Source organism: Camellia sinensis, chromosome 1, assembly GCF_055761805.1.
Source record: "Camellia sinensis isolate YWXY chromosome 1, ASM5576180v1, whole genome shotgun sequence".
Lineage (NCBI taxonomy): Eukaryota > Viridiplantae > Streptophyta > Magnoliopsida > Ericales > Theaceae > Camellia > Camellia sinensis.
This window is the reverse complement of record NC_138961.1, coordinates 27590557-27614863: the sequence shown is the minus strand read 5'-3', so window position 1 is coordinate 27614863 and position 24307 is coordinate 27590557. Positions and strand designations below refer to the sequence as shown.

The 24307-nt window shown below is 32.0% G+C and overlaps 1 long non-coding RNA gene and 1 other non-coding gene across 2 annotated transcripts; both read right to left on the bottom strand.

The window, feature by feature from the left end:
- Nucleotides 1-2385: 2385 nt before the first annotated feature.
- On the bottom strand, nt 2386-9271 carry LOC114262199 (uncharacterized). The gene is made up of 4 exons (XR_003629279.2): nt 6537-9271; nt 6020-6052; nt 3617-5916; nt 2386-3158 (listed from the first exon to the last, which is right to left on the bottom strand). It is a non-coding gene; the product is annotated as an uncharacterized LOC114262199 (long non-coding RNA).
- On the bottom strand, nt 7816-7905 carry LOC114262215 (small nucleolar RNA snoR20a). Its single transcript, XR_003629291.2, has one exon. It is a non-coding gene; the product is annotated as a small nucleolar RNA snoR20a (small nucleolar RNA).
- Nucleotides 9272-24307: the final 15036 nt, after the last annotated feature.

Genomic DNA, 24307 nt, shown 5'->3' with positions numbered 1-24307 from the left:
CTATGTGATGAGATCAACAGAATTAACAGGAACTTTTTGTGGGGTGAGACTGACAACAACAGGAAAGTTCACCTAGTCAGTTGGGAAAATGTGTGCAGAACTAAGGAAGATGGTGGACTTGGCATTAGAAAAGCCAGGGATCCAAATGCTACTCTTCTTACTAAACTTGGATAGAGAATTTTGAGTGATAATGATAAACTCTGGTGCAAGGTGCTCAAGGCCAAGTACCTAAAGAAGAATACCCTATACAGTTGGCCTCTGAAAAAGAGAGCATCTCACACAAGTATATGCAAGAATAGGGACATCCTAAGAAAGGGTGTCAAATGGAATGTGGGAAATGGGGAAACCATATCTCTATGGCGTGACTGGTAGTGTGACCAAGAACCTCTAGACCAAACCTATGGCACATCACAAGTTAATGATGAAGATAAGGTTAGTTTATTCTTGGATGATAAAGGGCACTAGAACATTGAAGTCACAGCTAACATTATTAGCCAACAAGACCTCCAAGAAATTCTGAAGGTGCATAGACCCAGCTTTGTGACTTATACTGATGCTCCCACTTGGATAGGGTCCTCTGGGGGTAACTTTTCTACAACTTCGGCCTATAAACTCATTATTAATCATGAAATGGATAAAAGTGACTAGAAGTGGATTTGGAAGGTTAAAACGGCCCAAAAGCTTAAAGGTTTTATGTGGCTTATTTTGAAGGATAGATTACTAACCAACCAAATGAGGCTGATGAGGAATACGGAAACTATTGATCTTTGCCCTAGATGTGGACTATCCAGTGAAGATATGAGCCGTCTCCTTAGAGAATGCACCAAAGCAAAAGATATCTGGATTGACATTAAAAATCACAAATAGTGGGAAAAGGGTTATAGGCTGCCTCTTCATGAATGGGTGTCTCTAACATGAAAAATAAAAATGTTTCTTGAAAAAAAAAATGGTGTCTTTTCTTCATTGCCACCCTCTGGCAAATTTGGAAAGATCGAAATCAAATTGTTTTTGAAAATATTGACACCCCCATTCAAGCTAGTCTCAAAATCATTAAAATTATGTTCATGAGATTGATGAGGCATTCCAATCCCTTCTCCAGCCTAATCCATCTTCACCTATACTAATTAAATAGTGTTCTCCTACTGTAGGTAAGCTCAAGTTGAACACTGATGGCTGTTCAAAAGGAGACCCTGGACAAGCTAGGTATGGAGGACTCTTGAGGGATGAAGCTGGCACATGGATATGGGGATATTATGGCAAGTTGGGACATTGTTCAAGTGTGGAAACCATGGGCCATCTACACGGGGCTCACAATTCTCTTTCAAAAAAGAAAAATGGATATGGAGATAGAAACGGATGCTACACAGGCCATCAAGCTAATTCAAAATGAACCAAGCCATAATTCTTCTTACAAGGCCTCATTGAGGATACAAAATTTCTAATGAAAAGATGCAACTGCTCAATTGGACATACTCTAAGAGAAGGAAACTGAGTTTCAAACAATTTAGCCAACATGAAGGTGGGTGAAGATGAACATTTAGTGATACTCAACCGCCGAAGAAGTGAGAGCCTTGGTCATAGATGATATGACTGAGGTTAATATGGAAAGGGATTAACCCTCCAATTTATTGTACTGATACTCTAAACTCTTTATTTTCTTATGTTTCTTACTTTTCAGTTGAATTAAAAAAAAAAAGTTTAAATATACATGGTACTTTCTTGCTATTTTTTTATGGATTTGTTGCTTTTGTTCGTCTGTTACTTGGCTCGTGTATGGGTCAAATTTGAGCCCAATTGTAAGCTCTAAAAAATAGGTACTTAAAAAAATAATTTAAATATGTAATATGTTTGATGAGATTTTAAGAGTAGTTGACATCACATTAAATTTGAATTTATATTATTTATTTTAGTTTCTAGCACTACTAAAAAACGTATTTTTTGCGATCGCTAGAATCTGTCACAAATAATAAAAAAACAGTCGCAAAAAACCTTTTGCAACGGCCCATACGACGGCAAATGATGGTCATAAATGTGGGAGTGGCAAATACTTTTTGCGACCGCAAAACAGCAGTTGCAAACTATTTGTGACCGCTTAATCTACTTATGGTGACTAATGTTTTGCCGTTGCAAAAAAAATTTAAAAATGCCTACAATGTATTAGCTACCATCTTGTTACCGTCGCAAAAAAAAAATTGAAAAAAAAAAAAAGCCTACAATATTTTAACAATCTATATTCTCATACACACACACACACACACACACACACACATATATATATATATATATTCAAATATCAAATATTATATATAATAAATGTAAAGTTATATTTGCAAAAATTCTAATACTCATGTATTATTTTCCATCACTTCCCTCAACAAAATTATCTTTCTTCAAAAAATTTAAAAAAAAATGGGCATACAAAATATAAATTTCTATACATGTCACAAACTCCAGCAACTTATTATAAGTTGTGCTCCTAATAATGATGATAATATTGCATTAAAAATTAAGTAAATCACACAATGTTTCCCATCGAATTTGGCTTGTCCAGCCTATTTCATCTACCCTATCATTTCAACATCTCCCTTACTAGCACTGGCAGTAGCAATTTTTGCTTCTTTCCACATCTCAGAATCGTCCACAAGGCCGTGTTTCTCCCCAGTGGCCCTCATTGTTTGGTACACTTCCAGCATTGTTGGCCTCTGCTCTGGCACCAACTGAATGCATGTGCATGCAATATTCATGAACTCAAAGATCTCACCATTGAATCCCAACCCGATCAGAGAGTCATCAACTACATCTTGCAAACTAAAAGAGGTATTTACAATATTGATGATCCATTCAACCAAATTGCCATCAGAATTTGCAGAACCAACAGTTTTTCCTTTCTTTCATAACAGAAACCAAACAAAGGTACCAAATTAATGTCTCTCAATCTACCTAGAGTCATTACCTCGGACATAAAGTGTCCTTCAGAGAATTGTGAGTCGAATAACCTCTTGATGACAATGAACGGACCATTTGGGAAAACTGCCTTGTGCATTGTCCCTGTCTATCAAAACTCGATGATGTTGTCTTCGCTACAATTGTCAGTAGCATTCACGAGTTCTGTGAAGCTTATTCTAGTAACCAACTTCTCCAATTTAAAAATCTGTGAACTAAATTATAGAAGGGAAAACAAAAAGTAATTGGCTGATTAGTCTGAAAATGAGTCCAGAAAGAAAGAACCGAGACTCTAATTTGGATATGCAAACAGTAAAAATATATTAATCCAAGTGTTTGAAATTGAGTCTAGAAGAAGATGCTATCACTCTGTTTATAAAACAATATGTTATAGACAAACACTGTTTGTTATAGACAAACATTGTTTGTTACCATAATATGATGTTATATATTATACCTATTCCAATTATAATTAAGAACATAAGATATAGCAGCTTTGGTATGTTGTAATTGCATTTTCTTTTCTTATACCACTTGAAAATGAGAAAGAGCAAAAATTCTAATAAGAGGGATAATTGACAACAAATAAGAAACAACTAAACAAGGAGAAAGGAAAAGAGGCAAAATGTATATGAGAGAGAGAGAGAGAGAGAGAGAGAGAGAGATGTTCAACCTTGGTATCCTCAACTCTATTCATTGCAGTTGGGCGCCATTGGCTTTGTTGAACCACCTCTTGGTTTCTTTTCTTCATCTTGCTACTCATAATCTTCTTTAATAGTGGATCAATGGGCAAATAAAACAAAGTCAGAGAAAAAACTACAACAGTAGAAATCGAACAACCAACCGCGAAGCCATTTAAGTAGAAAGCATGATAGTAAGCATCAGGAGCCTTGCAGCGCTTCAAAAGACGCCCACAAAGTCCTTTATTATTTGCATAGCTCTCAGCTGTAACCGGCCCCGTAACAGAGTTGTTACCAAAGTCCTTTATTGTTTTCTCTCTGAAGAAATTAATAACAAAATCTAGTTTTTCATTTTTCTATCTTTCTTATTCTTCTCTGCTTCCTGGTTTTCTATCAGTAGAAGGTGTTCTTTCACAAATTACATAAGAGATGACAGAAATTTGGATATAGAAAATACACCTTCATCATTTTCGCAGCACAAAAAAACCAATGCTTAGATCAAATTCTATAGTCTTCTACAAAGCACATCTGAAATTCACCAAAATACAACTATAAGCTAAAATGCTCCAATCTAACATAACAAAAAATAATAATAATAATAATTTGAATTCAAAACTAAAATCAAGCAAGTTCATCATTTTCGCAAAATAGTCAAAATTTACAAGCCCAAGCATACAAAGCAACACTAGCATTATGAGCAAAATAGTGAGAAAATGTTAAGCTATGAACAAAAAAGTGATTTCCAAACTCATCAAAAAGTATGCAGCAGCAAAGACTGACAAGAATGCTTATTTGTCTTATCTTTATTCATTTTCATTCTCAACTAAGTTTGATTGCATATTAGGCAAGAATTAAGGACGAAAGTTTTTCAACTGCCTCATGGAAGTTTGACGACATTAACACTTTTTCTACACTTTCCTGTTTTAAAGATATAAAGATAACAGGAAGAACATATAGAGATAACAGAAACAAAAGCAAAAACAACAATAATAATAATAATAAACTTTGCAACAAGAATAACATATAAAGATAACAAAAACAACAATAATAATAAACTTTGCAGACATGTCAAAGAAACAACACTGTAGGAAAAAGCAGCAGGCATGGGAATGGACATAAAAGTTCTCAATATAAGTTACATTGATAATATATGTTCATCATTATTCACGAATGAATCTTCTATTGTCCACACCCTATATAAGGATACATTTGTTCCAAGGGATTTCATCCATTAAGAAAATAACTGAAATTTTACATCAATTAAAGAAATAGGAAGGTTCTTTCAAAGCATCTGATAACACCCACCCCTATCATAAAGAATAATAAGCATGGTCAGCTATGAAATCAGCATATTCATAACTAAATAAAAAACTAATGCAGAAAAATGCATGAAAGATAAAGATTACATTTCATATTGATTAAGCATTGACAGTTTGTTTGGTACACATGACTGCCCATTTGACTTGCGAACAGAATTGCATGACTCCCCTTGCCTTTCTCCTATGTGATTCAAAGCACAAAAAATTAAGACCAACGGAAGATAGGAAACACAATAATCAGAGAACAAAAAAATAACCTAGATAGCCCACATTCCAATGATAACATTAATTCCAGGTATTCTTGCTTCCACAAGTGCATCAGTAGTCCCTGTTGTATTGTATTATAGTTGTCAATTCAAGGATCGTATCATGCATCAAAATCCTAATTGTGTGAATCGTGAATTGAATCGAATCAAGAATCAAAATCCAGAAGAGACTGCTTGTAGGTTTTTTTTTTCTTTTTTTTTTATCAGCAAAAAAAAAAAAGCTTTATTGATGGAAAAACATTAGAGTATGATAATGTACATCAATAAAGAGGAGGGTACAAAAAACATCACAGTGAAACATCCAGATGCCAACTAAGTTGGCACCTAGATGCCCACCAAATCATCTGCTAGCACCAACTCCAAGCTCCAAGTTGGTGAGTAACCAACATGCAGAGCAAAAACAAAAACACGCAAACAGCAGCAACCACAAGACTACAATCACCAAAGACAACATAGCACACCCTTTGAAGACAATTCAACAATAACCCCTCTGCTAGAGCATTGGTTCAGCATATCCCCACTGCAGTTAGCAGATCATTCCACTAAGGGACAGAGCAACAAGAAAATAAATACAAGAAAATTCGTCATGAAAGAGCAAGCAATTATAGATGTAATTATTGAAAATTGTGTAATGGCAAGGAGAGAGCATAGATGATACCTCTGAGAGTCGACCCACGCTCTCAAATTTTGTGATTCCAGGAGGATCATCTGTTCATAAATTTTCAAAAGCAAGAAAGAGAGAATAAGACTTCAATATCCATTATAGCAATCAATATATATATATATTGGACAAGTGTTTTAAAAAATGAACCTGGTTGGTCAACTCTTCAGTTTCCTCTTCAGTCTGCACCAAACATGAAGACAATCATAAAAACAAACCCATATAGCCATCATGACTTTATATAGAAACAATTTCAAGCAATACAAAAGTTGTAAAGACAAACCATTTGAAAGCACATTTAAGATTGAATTTATTGGACTAGAAAGTTTTTTGGTTTCTTGTTACATTGTCTTATTGTATCATAGAGGTCCATCCAAATCCAATTATCATTGGGCATATCACATATGTACCCCTTCTATTATACATTATTTGGGTAGTCAATGGTATATAGCCATAGCTAAACAATTATTGGCATATAAAAACAAAATAAAATATAGTGTTTGTGTGAGATCACAAATATGTCGGTTAAACCCCAACAATGCCCAGCTAAAGCAATTGAGCAAAGGTGCTGCAAGGTCTTCCTTATCCTTTTTCTGGTTTTTAAGCTAGTTAAGGTTATTTAGGAAGAAGATGAGAAGAGGGTGGTGAAGCATGCAGAGCATCTTACCAACATTGACTTCATGCTGCTGCTTTTTGTCTGCAACGGTGTCAAATTCAACACAAGGCTCTAAGTTCTGTATTTATCTGAAAGGAACGTATCAAGAATCATAACAGACAACATAAATAGTTAAGAACCATTAGATTATGAAATTAAAAGTAGGCCCACTCATATTCACACAAAATGCAGTAAATACCACAAAAAGACAATGAAAAAAAATTAAAGTCTCTTCGACTATCAGCTACGTACAAGTCTCATTGTATCTTCTGTTCTTGTGCCTGGTTTTCTCAACAGAAATTAAGCAATGGATACAGATCAAAGTTGTAAATACCGTTTTGTACCAGAAGGTACAACCCAGTTTATCAAATAAACCCTATACTATCAGTTTTGTTTTAAAAAATTTCCAGGCCTATCTCGGACCATTTGAGAAATACTGCAAAGTTTTGCCTTTTCTCCTGCCATATCAACCTCTGGGAGTGTTAACAGTTACAAATAAAAAGAAAAATGAGAAGCAGAATATTTCAGACTTGAACGAAGGTGAATTAACTACACAGTTGGTATTTCATTTGCCAGATTGGGAAGGCTTTTTCAGCTGCTCAATCTCTCCATCTTTAACAACTAGAGCAAAACCATCTCAACCACTGGACATTGCTCCACAACTCTTCTATCTCCATCCATGTAGAAACTGTACTTGGCCAGTGTTGAAAACAAAATTGGGATGCTTTGGAGTCTTTGAACAGGTAATGGAGAGAGACGGGTTTTGAACTTTTGGAAACATACACCAACTCTTTTAACTTCATTTATTTTTTAAATGCAAGGTGGATTTCATCTTTAATGACAAAGGTGCAAATTAGTTTTTAATTTAAAATTTACTGCAACCTTAGGAATATTGAATTCATTTAAAGAACAGTCCAATAAACTAAATAATGTCTATTCATCAAATTTTATAAACAAATGTAATATTTTGACAATTATATAATACATTGATAAATCTGAAACAGTATTTGAAATGAACCGGTATCAATTCATACTGTACCGGTAATAAAAACAATACTATAGCTGGTACAGTACTCAACACATCGATATAAATACGAATTGATTTTATTTTATTTTATTTTTTTATCACCATAGGTTGGAAATCGTAGCACTAAGATTCGAAAGTTCCTCCTTTTTTCACCATGGATTTTGATGGCAGAACAGAACATACTTGGAAATAAGAACTCCTTTTGAGTTTTACTAGCTAGCTATTTGTTTCACAACTAACATTATAATACTTAGTCATACTTCGGCCTCAGACCATCCTAGTTCAAGAATTTCAACACCACGACAGATATTAAAAACTTGCATTTCGGTCAATTTACGATTTGCCATCATTGGCTAGCAGCTTCAGATTCAAAACTTGGAAATCTGGGAACAACCTTCCAACATTATTAATATTATTCAATCAACCTTCAAAGACAGAGAGATTTATTCTATTATTATTCAATCAACCTTCCAACATTACAGATTAATCAACCATTACAGAGAGTAATTCATTTTCAATTTACACATTACAGATTAACCGATGAAGATATGTCAAACATTACAGAGAGTAAGATTCAAGCGATGAAGATGTGTCAAACGTCACAGAGAAAGACAAAGAGAAGTGTTTAGGCTTACCGATTATGAATCAATCAAAATCTTCATCAACAACAGATTGAAATCTTCAAATCTTCATCAACAGAAAATTATGAATCGATCAAATCTTCAAGCCTTCACTGTCGAGCGAGAGAGACAGTGAGATTCGAGCAAGAGAGAGTGGAGATTCAAAAGAGAGAGTCGAGCGAGATAGATTTTGATAGAGAGAGAGAGAGAGTTCAGATTTGAGAAATAAGAAAAAAAGGACACAGGTCAAGTTCTACAAATTTATTTTTTATATTTTTTTTTATTTTTTTGGGTTAAGACCACGATTGGGTCAAGTAAAATGAGATTGTAATGTAAAAAGTAATTTTTTTCGCGACAGTTAAATAATCGGTTGCAAAAAAATAAATGCAAAAAGTCATATTTTTAATAATGTAGACAGATTAATTTTTTTGCTCTCAAATATTTTGAAGGCTTTTAATTATAAGAACCATGGACCAAACGGCACACAAAAAAAAAACTGTTTTTTTTTATTAATGTTGTCATTCTTTTTTCCGTTAACACCATATTAAATTTAAATCTATATTATATATTTTATTGTCAATCTAAATAGATTTTTCTACTTTGAAATATTTTCTACGTTCTTAATTACAGGAGCCAATGACCAACCAGAACACCCAAAAAATATATATTTATTTATGTTGTTTTCCTTTTTTTCCTAAAAAGCAATACAAAAAAATAAAAGTAGTTATATTTCAATTAAACATTACGATTGATTGTACATATTTTTTTATATTTCAATTTGTTTAAGTTTCATTTTCTTATTTTCACAATAATAATATTTTCTTCTTCTTTTAATTTAAAAAGTTAATCTATAAATTGCTTTTGTGGCTTTAATAGAAATTTATTAAATATCCCATAATACTATGTAGTATACTAGTATTATCTACATAGTACTCCAAATCACTGAATAATTTCTTTTTTTTTTTTTGGTCATCAATAGGATACTTACTACAAATATCAGAACAATAATTAGAAATCAACTGTCACCAAACCCAACAATCATCACAAAAAATAATTTACATAATCAATATTTGCCATAAGTGAGGATTGACACATTAAGGCTAAGTTTGGGAAGTCCCAAATAAGCCAAAAAGTCAAAAAGTTACTCAAAAAGTTAAAAAGTTAACACTATTCACCAAAAGTCAACAATTACGGCTGCACAACTCCCAATTCAAATTTTCCTCTACAAACCAATTTTTACAATTTTTTATTACACATTTTTCCATAAAAAGTCAAAAAGTTAACCCAAACATCCATATTTTCAATCTCAATTTTTTAGTCCAAAAAGACAAAAAGTGCACTTATTTAGTCTTCCCAAACTTGGCCTAACTAACAAAATAAGATTATGTAGAAGTAGGTGTCATTTGGCATGTGGTTTTTTTAGTTAATTTTTTGATTTTTTGACTATTTTAGCTTTGGTTAAAAAGTTCGTTTAGATTATTTTTTTAGTTTTTTTAACTTTTGTGAAAGAAAAAATAAAATAATTATTATTTGGATATGACATTTTATTTTATTAACTTTTTAACTTATTTTACCTTTTTGTGACTAATTTAATTCAAAAACCAATGCCAAACGAAACCTAAGTTAACCCAATTGATTAGGATTACTCAATAATTACACAGTTCTAATTTTGACCAAACAATTGGGTGCCAAATCACTTTTTTATGTTATGACAATATACGAAAATGACACCTTTATTTTTATAAAAATCAATTATTGTCTCTTATTGAAGAGTAAAAATATTTTAAATTGCTGCAAAAGGGTAGCTTCGCCCTCACCAGCTCTCTACCCCGTTGAGATCTGGTTTGTATTATTCCTGAAAGAGAGCACAGCCATGCTAAGTTTGGTTGGAAGATTTGGTAAGAGATTTAGGCCTATTTTGAAAAGTTGGTTAAAAATCACTTCACAGCTTTTAACTTACTTCCCTCTCTCACAAAAAAATTTTAAAAAGTCAAAAAATAACTTTTAACCATTTTTCGAAAACACCCTTAAAAAGAAAAGGGAAAAAGATAAATAAAATATTAACAAAATAAACTTATATTTTATCTAATTTCACACACTTTTTTTCTTTCTCTTTTCCAATCTCCTATCCTATCTCCTAATCAAACACAAAGTCAACATTGATTGCCTACCTCTTTTCCAACAATTGTGAGTGATCATCATTTATAACAATAATTTCACTCACGTCATCACAGCAATGATGGTTAATGGTCCACTTGTTTAAATAGAAAATATATTTTAACCTAAAATTTAAACCCCACCACCCATCGTCACCACACCAGACCAGCCCCTCCCCCCTCAAACACTTCGCTACACCCTCACTATAATACAACTATTAGTATATTAGTCTTGAAGTCATAACCAAATAAAATTATTTCCAAAAGGGATAAGTTTTTGTTTTTTTGAGAAGTTGGGCTTTTTGACGTTTATCATGAGTTTCATTTTATAATTTGAACCATTCATTTTATTTGATTATGCATATAAATTATTTATGAAAAAAAGTTAGATTGTTTTGATAATCACTTCATATTTTATTATATTTTTCTGTTAAGAAAATGATGTATATGTTTAAAATTATCTTTTATGCCCATTTTTCACACACACACACACAAAAAAAAAAAAAACATATTAATAAAATATATAATTATAATTATCAAAGCAATTTAATTTTTTAATCAACAATCTACCTGCCTGTAACAAAATAAATTGTTCTAAATTATTATATTAGAGTTGTACAAGGCCTAATAACACCTTCACTAGAATATTAATTTTTTTGAAAACAAAAAAAAAAAAAAAAAAAAGGAGTCCAGACAAATGGTCAAACCTTTTCCACTATCATAAGGAAAATGAGTGAGACCTTCTTTTTTTCAGATCCTACAATCTCAAAGTGATTCATACCATTCATGTATGTGTGAAATCTACTCATGTATGTATAAGGCCCACATGAATGGTATGAATCACTTTAAGAATTGTAGGAATCTTTAAAAAATGGGTCTCTATCATTGTTACTATCAGAAAACCCCTAATTGCACACCGAAATTCGGTGCCAAGCAAAGATCTTGTTGAGAGGTCTATCCATCCAAACAAGGCTCCAAACAAACCTTAAACTCAAATGGAGACGGCGTCGCATCAGTTCGGCAAACCGGACAAGTGGAATGGGAATAGAGCCACATATCAATACAAGCCACGTGGAAAGAGTGCATGCACTCAGGCAACGTACGAAGTTCTTCACCCTCCTCGTACTCGTTCAAGCAAACCACACAAGTCCGATTTTCTCCGACCAATTTCGTTTCCTTTTCATACTTGTGGGCCGGTATGAGGCCCGGAATCTCTCCTTGTCGGAGAACCAGTGTTCGGTTGTGGCGTTGGGGGTTTCTCCGGTTGTAGCAACAAGCGTTGAAGCAGTGGTAGAGGACGATGACGATAGCGGCCGTTGAGGCAGCGATTAGGAGGATGGTGAAGTGGTTGGAGAAGGAGTTGTGGTTGTCATTGCTAGCCATGATGGTAGTCGTGGTCGTGGTCGTGGTCGTGGTCGTGGTGGGATTGGAACGAGCTGAATTTGGAAGAAGAGGCAGGCCATGGTAAACTACATAGGAAATTAGGAATGACGGTGAACAAGGGACAGTCGTTGCTATATATAAAAAAAAATTTGTCTCATGTGGAGTTAGTAGTTTTATATTTTTATGGTGTGGTGGGCGGCGAGGTATAGCAGGTGTAGTGTAGTATGGGTAAAATTATTATTTTTTAATATTTTTTTTTTTTTTGACATATGACAATCCAGCTTGGATTTACAAGAGACGTGTATAGTTGTGCGAGCGGCAACCACCTTTAATAGAATCTATTCGGTTTGGTAAATTTAAATAAATTAAATAATTTTATATTTATTATAAAAAGAATTTGTGTAAATAAATTAAATTTTATAATTCTTTTATAGTGTGCATCTTTTTTGGGATATATCATATACATTTCGACCATAAAATGTATGATTTTAGTATAAAATTTCATAATATTAACTACAAAATACGTAATCTTGTCACAAATTGGCGTAACAAAAAATATCGTGGCTAAGTTACAAACTTTTGAAATATTAACCACAAATTTTGGACATTTTGTTACGTCAATTTGTTATAAGGTTACTCATTTTGTAATTAACATTAAGAAATTTTGTGATAAAATTATACATTTTGCGATAAAGTGCATATGGTACAACATTTTCTTAGACTTTAACATATTTTAAAATTTATTAAATTGTAAAGTTAATTTTAAAAAATTTACTACTCGATTTATTTACAGTTCTAATTTCTTATATCTAAAATGTTTTCTATCACGTACCAAAAAAAAAATTTGTTGACAAAAATCAATTATTAATTTAACACTTATGGGAATTAGTCTTCCCACCCTCAATTGTCAATTAGACTAAGCCTCCTTGCTTTCTTAGTTACGCACCAGTGCCCAACTAGAAGTGGGAAATTCTAATATATATCCCCTTAGAAAGGAATGTACTATATGCATCGTTATGCCATGTTTGCTTGGCTCCATGAGTAAAGGAATTAGGCCAATAGTGAGAGAGGATCCCATAAAGAGTGTTTGGTCGTGGATGGTCGTAGTGGGACTAACACTCTAAACCCATGTTTGTTTGGGTGGACATGAGCTTGGGATTGGACTAATAATCCAATAAAATTATTAATCCGATGTTTGGTTAAACAATTGAAGTACGGACTAATTATTTTAAACTTGACTATTAGTTAAGATGGGATACATAATCCAACGAATTCGTAGTCCTAGGACTATTAGTCATGGGAATGTTAATCCAGTCCGCCCAAACAAACATAAGGGTGTGTTTGTTTTGAAAGATTAGGGGGTGGGATTGGACTATTAGTCCCACCGGATGAATAGTCCATTGTTTGTTTTATTTTTTTTGCTCCGGACTAATAATTCCCCCGGACTATTAGTCCCACAAACATGGGACTATCCTATCCCATGGGAGAGGATGGGATAGAAACTATGGGATTGGTATCTCATGGGATTATTTTGTGGAATGTCCATTTTACCCTCCATGTTATTACTTAGCAAACAATTAGAAAATGATAAAATATTCTTTTGAACATTTATAAATTATTTTTTTAGTGTTGTTAATTTAAAACTATATATTAAATAAAAAATTTTAATTATAAATTATAAATTATAAATTTCATTTAATTAAAAATAATAAATTATAAATTATGGCTTTATAAATTAAATTTTTTTAGTGTTGTTAAAAAATTAAATTTACATATTAAATTAAATTATTTTTTTAGTGTTGTTAATTTAAAATTATATATTAAATAAAAAATATAAATTATAAATTAAATTTATTTAAAAATAATAAATTATAAATTATGGCCTTATAAATTAAATTTTTTTAGTGTTGTTGAAAATTTAATTTATATATTAAATAAAATTATTTTTTATTGTCGTTAATTTAAAATTATATATTAAATAAAAAATATAAATTATAAATTTAATTTAATTGAAAATAATAAATTAAAATATTAAAATATTGGGCAAAAAATAAAATAAAACAAATTTTTATTTAATTTAGTTAAAAATAATTAAAATATTAAAGCTATGTTTGATATTGCTATTACTTAGTACATAATTGAAAAGGATAAAATAGTTATTTGAGCATTTATCCTACTCCATAATATCTCAAACAAACATTGGATAACTAAAAATAGTCCAATTCAGACATCTAATCCTATGACTAAACAAACATAGGATACAAATTTAGTCCAACCCAATAGTTCCGGGACAATATATCCCAAGACTAATAGTCCGATAAATTATAATCCCTCCTTATTCAGTCTGTCCAAACAAACGCACCTTAAGGAGACTAGCAATCCCCTCCATGATTAGACTAGCATAGAAGGAAAATACATAAGATTAGAAATTTAGTGATGAGATTAATGGTTGAAAGAACATTATACTCCTTGTCTTACATCAAATTGGATGTTAGAATGACGGTATTTATGGAATTTCATGTAGTTTTTTTTTTTTTTTTATTGATTTTTTTTTTTTTTGTTTTCAAAAGTTGCATTGGCTAGTTTATAATAAGATGAATTAAAATATTTTTAATAGTATTTTTTTTCAAATAATTTTTTTTAAAAGAAATATTTATATTTTTAATAAATACTAAATTTTTTATAGCTAGTGAAATTTTAAATAATTTTTACTCAAAATTTATATTTTTTAAGTGTCTCTAAATTACATGGATTTAAAAATTATTAAAAAATTATGATATTAAAAAAATACTAAAAATTTAAAAATATTAATTTAAGGTAATAATAACATCTATAATATTACTAATCCAATGGCGTACAAACAAACACTCTTTATCTTATATCTCCAACCTAATACCACCACATTAATAATTTCCTCATTCAATCTCACCGTATTCTTAGTCCTCTCCATCGTGTAGAGCCAAATAAACGTGACTTTAATTATGTCATTTTCTGCTTTAGTTATAACCAATTTTTTTATTTAGTTATAACATTATTTTAGTTATGAGTCATGAAATATTTGATTATGCCTCATGTAATATTTGGTTATGATTTTTGTTTTTTTTTATTTTAGCTATGACTCAAAAAATATATAATTATACTATTTTTTTCCTTTAATTATAAGGTACATATGATACACATCCAACTAGTCTTTTCTCAACTAAAATAGATAATTATTATATATTCTTGAAGTATTATGTGACATTATTAATGTAATTGTTCAAACTAATGGTGTAGAAGAAAGTTTACCAGCGGAATATGCCAACTCATTTTTGCTAGAGAGTTTAATTTTTTATTTGTCAAAAACATCACATAGATAACACCATATAATACTTACCAACTAGTATTTACTCTTTTCATTTTAAAATATTAATCTCTTATTCCATTTTTATTATCTCAAAATATTAGTCTTTTTTCAAAAATTAAGGGTTAAAATTTTATAAATTTCCTATTTTGTCCTTCAACTAAATTCATTAACATTATTTGAAGTGTGACAATTGTACTATCAAATGATAGTTTTAAAAAATTACTATTTTATTTTAAAGTATAATAATTATATTATCAAAAAAAAATTAAATTCTTCAAAAGGGATTTTTTTTTTGGGGGGGGGGGGGACGAGGGGTGGAATGGAGACCCTAAGTCAAAAACACAAGAAGAAGAAACTAAAACACCGCCCCCTAGAGGGGGCCCAATCGGCTAAGTCCCAGACCAGTAGTGATGTAGGACAAGATTTTTAGGATAAGATTTTAAGAATTTTTATATTTTTAGTTTTAATATTTTTGATAAATTATTTGATTAAGATTCTTGTAATTTAGTATAAATAATTTAGAATTATTAGGTTTCTTAATTTTATTATTTTGGAATTAGATTTTGACTAAGATTTTAAATAGTTTAGAATTCTAGTTTCCTATTCTCTTAGGTTTTCGAATTTGTTTTGATTTAAGTTTCTTAGTTTATTTTACAATTACTTTTCCTACAAGTATTAGGTTTAGTTTATTATAAATAGTTATGTAAGCCTCATGGCAAAAACAACTATATACAACTTTTATTCATTCAATCAATAATATTAAGATATTTTCTCTTCTTTGTGGATTTAAGGTTTTATTTTTCTCGTGGATTCGAGAGCCCCTTTCGTCTGCTAGAACGATATCTAGTCCCCATGTATTCTGCTGCGTCAAGTGGTATCAGAGCAAGGTTTCTCCTGGCTCGATGTCATTTATCAAAAGAGGAAGCACAAGCTCTATTGACGATGATCGTAGAGAAAGGTTTAATAGGATTCGAGTCAAGGGGCTTGCCCAAGGCCAACATGTTAGTCACAACGTTAATAGGAACCGCGCTATGGGATTTGCCTAAGGCCAGCCTATTAACCACAACGTCTTGAGACGATCTTCTTGTTATCAATATGATAATGAGGATGAATCTGAAGATGCGTTATTCGAGGATTATGGTAAATACCAGTCGGTAAGGCGACAACGAAGATTCAGTGATGTGTTCAATAGCAATAATTACATCAATCATGACTTTTCAAATTATCAAGTACCACTAGAAATTCCCTATTTTAATGCTTCTTGTCATGCCGAGGATTTTATTTATTGGTTTCGCAAAGTTGACAAATTCCTTGAGTGTATGGAAATCTCTGAAGAAAAGCAAGCCAAATATGTCGTACGTAAGTTACAAGGTTATGTTTCTATATGGTGGAAACAATTGCAGTATGATCGAAGGCGACAATACAAACAACCTATTAGAACATGGCATAAGATGAAGAAATTGATGAGTTCTAAATTCCTTCAAACAAACACGGGCAAATATTGTATCTACAATATCAAAGAAAGCTTGAATCAAAACAATTGTTCCAAGGTAATTTTGATTCACAATATTCTTCGCAATTCAATAATTATTATGGAATTGTGGATACAAATTATTTGAGGAACATGACTATGGTTCTGCCAAGTTTGGGTCAATCAAGTCTTGTAGGTCAACAAATTTGTCACGCTCAACCACACATTGAAGAAGAAAAGATTTTGAGTACCTCAATGTTTCAAAATTTTGAAGACCCAAATAGACATTCAATTGAAATAGAAAATCAAGTCCAACAATGGTGAGAACGTTGAAATTGATGAAAGAGAGGTCATTGGAATTACTTTGATCAAGAAGTCTGAAGAAGACGATGAAGAGGTAAAGCAAGAGAAAAAGGTTGAAGTTAGCCAAGAGCTTCTAATGACGAAACTATCATCTCTTGATTATTACGATAGTTATAAGATCGCAAAAGAAGAAAGTCTAGTTGAACTCAATGAAAAAGAAGAAATAAAAGATGAGGTAATAAAGTTAACATGTGCACCAGAAAAGTTGATTAAGGATGCAATTGATGTTCGAAAGATGATAATTGAATGTCCAACTAAATCTAAGACAGTGCAAAGTCTAGAGAGTATCCAACATCAACATAAAATACCCTTCGCTGATTTTCTTGGTGTTGAGAAATTTAAGTTGATTTTCAATACTTGTCTAATTAATCTTGTCAACCAGTTGAAGCATACAGAGAATAACTTTCAGAAAGTAGACTTCTCTACATATAATGTTCAGAAGAGGGACAAACAACTGAAGTATTCCAAGTATCTTTTTATTTGGGATTGACAATGGCAGATCTCTAAGATAAACTCGATGACGAGTTCTTTCAAAGAAGAGGAGTCTGATGTAGGACAAGATTTTCAGGACAAGATTTTAAGAATTTTTGTATTTTTAGTTTTAATATTTTTGATAAATTATTTTATTAGGATTCTTGTAATTTAGTATAAATAATTTAGAATTATTAGGTTTCTTAATTTTATTATTTTGGAATTAGATTTTGACTAGGATTTTAAATAGTTTAGAATTCTAGTTTCTTTTTCTCTTAGGTTTTCTAATTTGTGTTGATTTAAGTTTCCTAATTTATTTTAGAATTACTTTTCCTACAAGTATTAGGTTTAGTTTATTATAAATAGTTATGTAACTCTCATGGCAAAGACAACTATATATAACTTTTATTCATTTAATCAATAATATTAAGATATTTTCTCTTCCTTGTGGATTCAAGGTTTTATTTTTCTCATGGATTCGAAAGTCCTTTTCGTCTACTAGAACGATATCTAATCCCTGTATATTCTGCTGCGGCAAGCAAGAGTCGAACTGATAAGGGAGGGGTGTGAATAACTTACGACTCCATTGTGGCCTTCCGCCACCATTGAATCCGTACAAACGTTAGCTTCCCGACGCACAAGGAGCGGTTCCAATTCTTTGCCATGAGCCTCCTTGTTCCCAACACAACATTGTGCTCCGAATGCACTCAATTGGGGGGTTCAACCAGCTCAATGGCAACTTGGGCATTAGATTTCGCTAAGGGTAATGTTAGAAATTATGAAAAAATATTATAAAGATAATTATAAAAGATTTTTTATTTTTGAATTACATATATAATAAAATATCCAAGAATGATAAGGACTCTCCACAAAACACAATCTCTACAATTTTCAAAATGATCTGAGCCATTTATATCACTGTCAAACACAACTCTCAAAAAAAATTTAAACATATCAATGATCAATACATTAGTAAGAATCATGGGGATTCTCTTTTGTAGGGGTCCCAAACATTTTCTTAAAATACTATACACTAATCAAAAAATAAAAAATTTTTATAATTCATTTTATGATATTTTTTTCTTGATTTCTAATATTATTCTTCCACGAAAACAGCTCTAACGCCCTGTTCGTTAGCTGACCATAAGCCTTGGAATATTGCCCACAGCTCCGCTGCTACAACCAACACTCCAACCATGGTTTTGAAAAAGCCCCCAAGCCAGAGCCCATAGTAGTCCCTAATCAAGCCACCAATTCCAGCTTTATCAATTCCGCTTTTGACCGCTCCATCCACATTGACTTTTACCCAAGGGATTGTAGAGAGTACCATTTCCAACTCCCACCTGGCAACCATTCTTTGGCCAAAGAATTCTAGCGAAGTGTATACTTCCAATACCACTTGAAGAATATCTTCAATCGATTTGCTGAGCCCAGCCAATGACAGATCCTCAAAACAGTTTACTATGCCAAAACCAAATAAACTCAAGCCCATTGTCCAACCCCAACGCTAGACCAAGTCACAACACAAATTTGAGTCAATCCATTCTGGTAACGGCAAATTGAAAAAATCATCTCTGAACGTTCGTAACGCATGGAGGGTAGATTCATCACAATGCCACTATCAATAATTCTTCTTCTAATCTTCATTCTGTTCGGAAGATAGCTATTATTTCAAGCAAGCCAAAGCCAAAATTCCTATCTAAAAACGACTAATATTTTGAAACGAAATAAATAATAATTTTTAATTAAAATCAACACCTGTACCCAAAAAAAAAAAATATATATATATATATATAATACTAATAATAATACTTTACCTTCTTATCCACCTTTACTTTGTTGTATTTCAATTAAACATCAACGTTGATGACCCTTTTAATATTTGCAATGCAAAGTTCAACTTTTAGAAGTTTCATTTTTATTTTTATTTTTATTTTTATTTTTACAATAAATATATTCTTCTTTTTTAATTTAAAAATTAAGGTATTTATCTATTAATTGTTGCTGTGGGTTTAATTATAGAGTAAATTACATTAGGAGCACTTAAATTGTTTACTTTTTTCAATTAAACCCCTAAACAATATTTTCACTGAAATAAACCCTCTAACTTCTCAAATTAATTCAATTTAGGCCTTCTAATACATTCTTGGAGAGAGTAATGAAATACAAATAGAAAATTCATACAGGATTTTCATAATTAATGATGTGGCTTAATAGTGACCTTTCATTTTAAAATAAAATACCTATAAAAATAATTTATATTTACAACATCAACACTATCACAGCCTTTTGTAGTATTTTTTATGGAGAGGCTCCTTGTTAGTTAAATATCTCAATTAGAGAGTGTTGTTAAGCCTTTGGGGGTCTACCACGAAACTCACATCGATGATCCGAACCGTCAATATGTAAGGCTTGTCGAGTACTCCATCTCTGTAAAAAATTATATTAATCAGGTATCGATAGTCATTTGATCAAATCCAATTTGTATAAATAATTTATTTTAAAAATCATACTTACGCTATGATCTGATCAAGTGACTAACACATTAAATAGTTCAGATTATCAATGCGGATTCCTTGGTGAGTTTACAAAAGCTCAACAATACCTTCCAATCTAATTTGGACCCGAAAGAAAGTGTGCACCTATTTTTTATATAAACTTTATATATGAATGAAGTCTACCATATATATATGAAAGATTTATCTACTGATTGAAACTTGAAAGGTATGGATGACCAAATCATCACACTTAATATAAGGATAAAAGATCTATCTCGCTATAAATTTATAATATTTCACATGTATTTATGTATTTGTATATATATATACATATATTTGTATTATTGGCTTCTCTACATTTGTGCCTTTCATGTTAACTAGACCCATTTTATCTACGATGGTGTTACGTGTATTAATTAGTAGATCAATTAATATATCAATATATATTATGACATTATTATTTTAAAATTATGATTTTATCCATTATACAAAATATAAATACTTATAACTTTTAAAATTATGAATATGTCATCTATTAATTACTGTTAATATACTAATTAATATAGCATTGATCTTCCATATCACATAGATTTTTGTTAACATGTGGTCATCACCAGTTAATTCCAAGGAAAAAGTTTAACTTATCAATTACAATTAATGGTCACTATCAAAAAAAATTCTAATTAATGACGACAGTAAATGCCTGAACCAAAAGCAACTGGCCAGTTAGGGGATGTCCACGACTTTTTGTACAAGATAACCCTTGGTCCAAGTAGATGAATTAATTAGTTGTTATTATCATAAGCAACAAGTAAGCATTATTTTTATAAGCAACAAGCAAACATTTCCTCCCTTGGTCCAAGTGGATGAATTTTAAATTTATTAATTAAAAAAAACTAAATTTCAATATGTTATAATTGGTGAATCGTTGATTTTATCAACTTTTCAGGTTTGAATTTAAGCACTAGCTTGTTCTTTGAATCAAACACTTAAAGTTCTTCAAGTTTTCAAGTCTAAGAAAATTGAAAAGAATGATCGAGACCTTAAAAAACTTGATCTCCAACAATTTGAAACTTATTTTAAAGGTCTGTTTGATTATAAAGAGTAAAAATAGTTGAAACAAATGCAAAAGAAAAAAACAAAACAAAATAAAACAAAACAAAACAAAATTTCTTGTAATTTTGAAAAGAAAATAGAGATAAAATAGGAATTTGAAGTATAAGTAACTATTTTTTAAAAACAAATTTAAATTTTCTTATATTTTTTCTTTTTATTTTTTGGGCAAAAAACTAAAAATTTAGTTATCATACTATCATAAATTGTACAAAAAAATTAACTTCTTCTAATTTCTATCACTTTCATGCTAAACAAAGTCAAATTTTTTTATGAATAATGTTAGAGACCCCAAAAATTCTATCAAATGTCTCACATAGATGTGGGATGTGTAGGTCCCACACCCATGTGAGACACTTGATAGAATTTTTAAAATCTCTAACATTTTTTGTTTTTTTTTTATTTCCCTCACTTTCATCCTCACCAAACTTAATCTAAGAGGAGATTAAACTTGTATTCTCAATAACAGTTCTTTATAAAAAAAAAATGATATAAATGCAATCATATTTGCAAGAAAATCTCTTCGTCTTCTTTAAAAATTTCTAACCTGAACCATAAAATGTCATAACCTTTTTTTAGTACAAAATATAACTTTTTATTCATCATCCCAAAAAAAAAAACTAACAATAATTATAATATTCATAGCATAATTATAAAACAAATCGTAGTCCTTAAATTTTATCCTAAAAAAATCGTAATTTTCTTTATGACAAGGGTGTGCTAGTAAGAGAAATTATTCATTACTCTTAGAGCAATGGTCTATTTCATTATTTAATTGACATATTTCACATCATCTCTAACTGTCCAACAACAATAAGGTGATATTGTTGGCTTTTTTGGCTTTCGAAGGTTACTTTCGTAATTATGAGCGTGCCAGTAAGGATCAATCAGTCCTTACAGAATTGCCAAACAATTATTCAGACGATTGTGTTATGGTTCTTTCGGCCTCAATAAAGAGGACTTTTACTGGTGGCTTACTGGTAATTTAACTTCAGAAAATTTGAACATAAGAACAGTTAACTAAACTGGAGTATTTCATTAGTATAAAAAGAACTTACAATGATCTCAGTTCCGTAGAGAATTACAGCGGCAATATACTCGACAACTACTTCTACAAATGAAGTGCAGCGCAGAAACTAAAAATACAGGAATATAAAGGACAGGAAATAACACTGGAATATGTAAAGTGATTCTTTAGATTTTTCTCCCTCCCTTCTCTGAAGTCCTTCCTGCTATTTATACTCTCCGAAGATAACCATCGAATTGTACTTCAAACCGTCGAACTGCTCCTCCGTAGTTGCTGATCATGCTTCCTTATAAGTAGTTCCACTACGCCTTCACTTGCAGTTAGGCTTCCCCCTTATATTCGAATTTGAAATGTGAGCAACCGTTGAAGCCACGTCACTGTACGTCTCTTTGTTGATCTGCTACTACTCAGATCTTATAACAACCAATATTAATTGCCACGTGTATGATCAGGATCGAAGACCTACCTGGTCTCCCCATATTACCCTCACTTCGCCACGCGTCGGATTGTCACTGGCTTAGTACAAAATGTGTAGCCAACATTACCCCCCACACTAATATACCCAAGACTTGGTGATATTAGTGGATCAGAGTCCCTTTTCCCACGTCTTAGAACGTGCATGGGTTTTGCATCTTCCCAGAAATGCAACTGTCACACACCATCTGTATTAATACTCTCGTCTTGATCCTTAAGTACTTTCACTGTCTTATTATTCGAACAGACTGATACATTTCATGGCCAAATTAATTCTTTCTTCCAATGATGAAGCATACGAAGAGTCATATGTCGATGTTATTCCTCGTCGAAAGCATGCATTTATTAGCCACCTTTACCCACCTTTCTATATTCAGGTCATAGACGCCTTTGCAAATTACCGACCTTTGGATTACGAACACATTGCTCTTAATCCTTTGATTCAGAAGGCTAAAATCAAAGACATAAAAAATTTCCCTTCTGACCTACCTTTACAGTTCGAACAATCTGCTCTCAAACCTCTGATTCGTAAAATTACAAATATGGATTTGAGCAACTCTTCTTCGCAAATTTCTGTATGGGATAAAGCTGCAGCTGCTTCCTCTTCTGGCTCTTCTGGAAGTTCTAACTGGACAAACTGGTCAGTACCTGAGACTCCTGATTTAAGGGAGCGAATCAACCACCATTTTGTTGAGTTCACTGACCCTTTAGAGTTTCCCTCCTATGCTCGAAGTTCAGTTGTTTATCCTTATGTGCCCATTGACCATCGGCGTAGTCTGGAGGAGAATCTTCTTGTAGCATGGTATACATCTTCCATGCCTACAAAGATAGTGCACACTGCCCCACGCCCAGAAGAAGCCCAAGGGTATAACCCATCATTCTTAGCCCAGAAGGCGAAGCTCTGTTCTTCTGACTGGCTTGATTATATTAATGCCTTTGTTCCTTCTGCCCCCGTATCATCCCCGGAAACAGAAGCGTCCACATCTTCTTCTTTGTCCCCCGAAGTTGAAGTATGCACACCTTCTCCCCCACCAATTCTTTCCTGGACAGAGAAACTAAAGATTGCTCTATCCATGGAGAAAGTCTTTCCCCCTTATAAACCTCCACCTCCTCCTACCTCAGCTGAGCGGAAACAGGCTCTACTCCTGCTTGCAACCTTTTCTCACTTGCCTTTCAATGTACTCGAGGATGAAGTCCCTCTCACAAACCTTCAATGGGCTTGTGATATTCTGACTAGGGGTCATGTCCTTAATCCCCTTGCTCAGGCAGAACTTCACATGTTTCTAGACCAACTTCCATTACTCCTTCACTGGCATCGCAATTCTATGGCTATTACACAATCGTTAAACCAGCTTTCATCCCTTCGAATTCATACTTAATACGAAGCAGAGAACTTTATGGAAGAATTCAATGATTTCAAGAATAAAGACTCTGCCTATTGGGATGATTTAGACATTGATGAATTGGAACAAGGGTTAAGAGAAGTGGCCTTCGAAATAAAGGCTGAAGAGCTCTACTATAAAGTGAGAGCACATCAACTCATGCAGCCAATGGTAGAAAATTTAGAAGATAGAATAAGGAAAGAACAAAAGTTCATTGATCATTGTTGGACCAAATTTCATGATCTTGTTATTTATTCCATTCCTTATTTTTATGAGCTCGAGTTCATACCGAGATAGGGTCAGCTAATGTAATCACTCTAATCTTAATATAAACAAAATTTGTCTCTGTTTGACTCTGTCTTCACTTGTATTTTTTACTTGTGTTTTAAAAGTCAACTCAGAGCTTTCGAACAATTTCATCCTTTAAATTTGGACTTAATTGTTTTAAATAA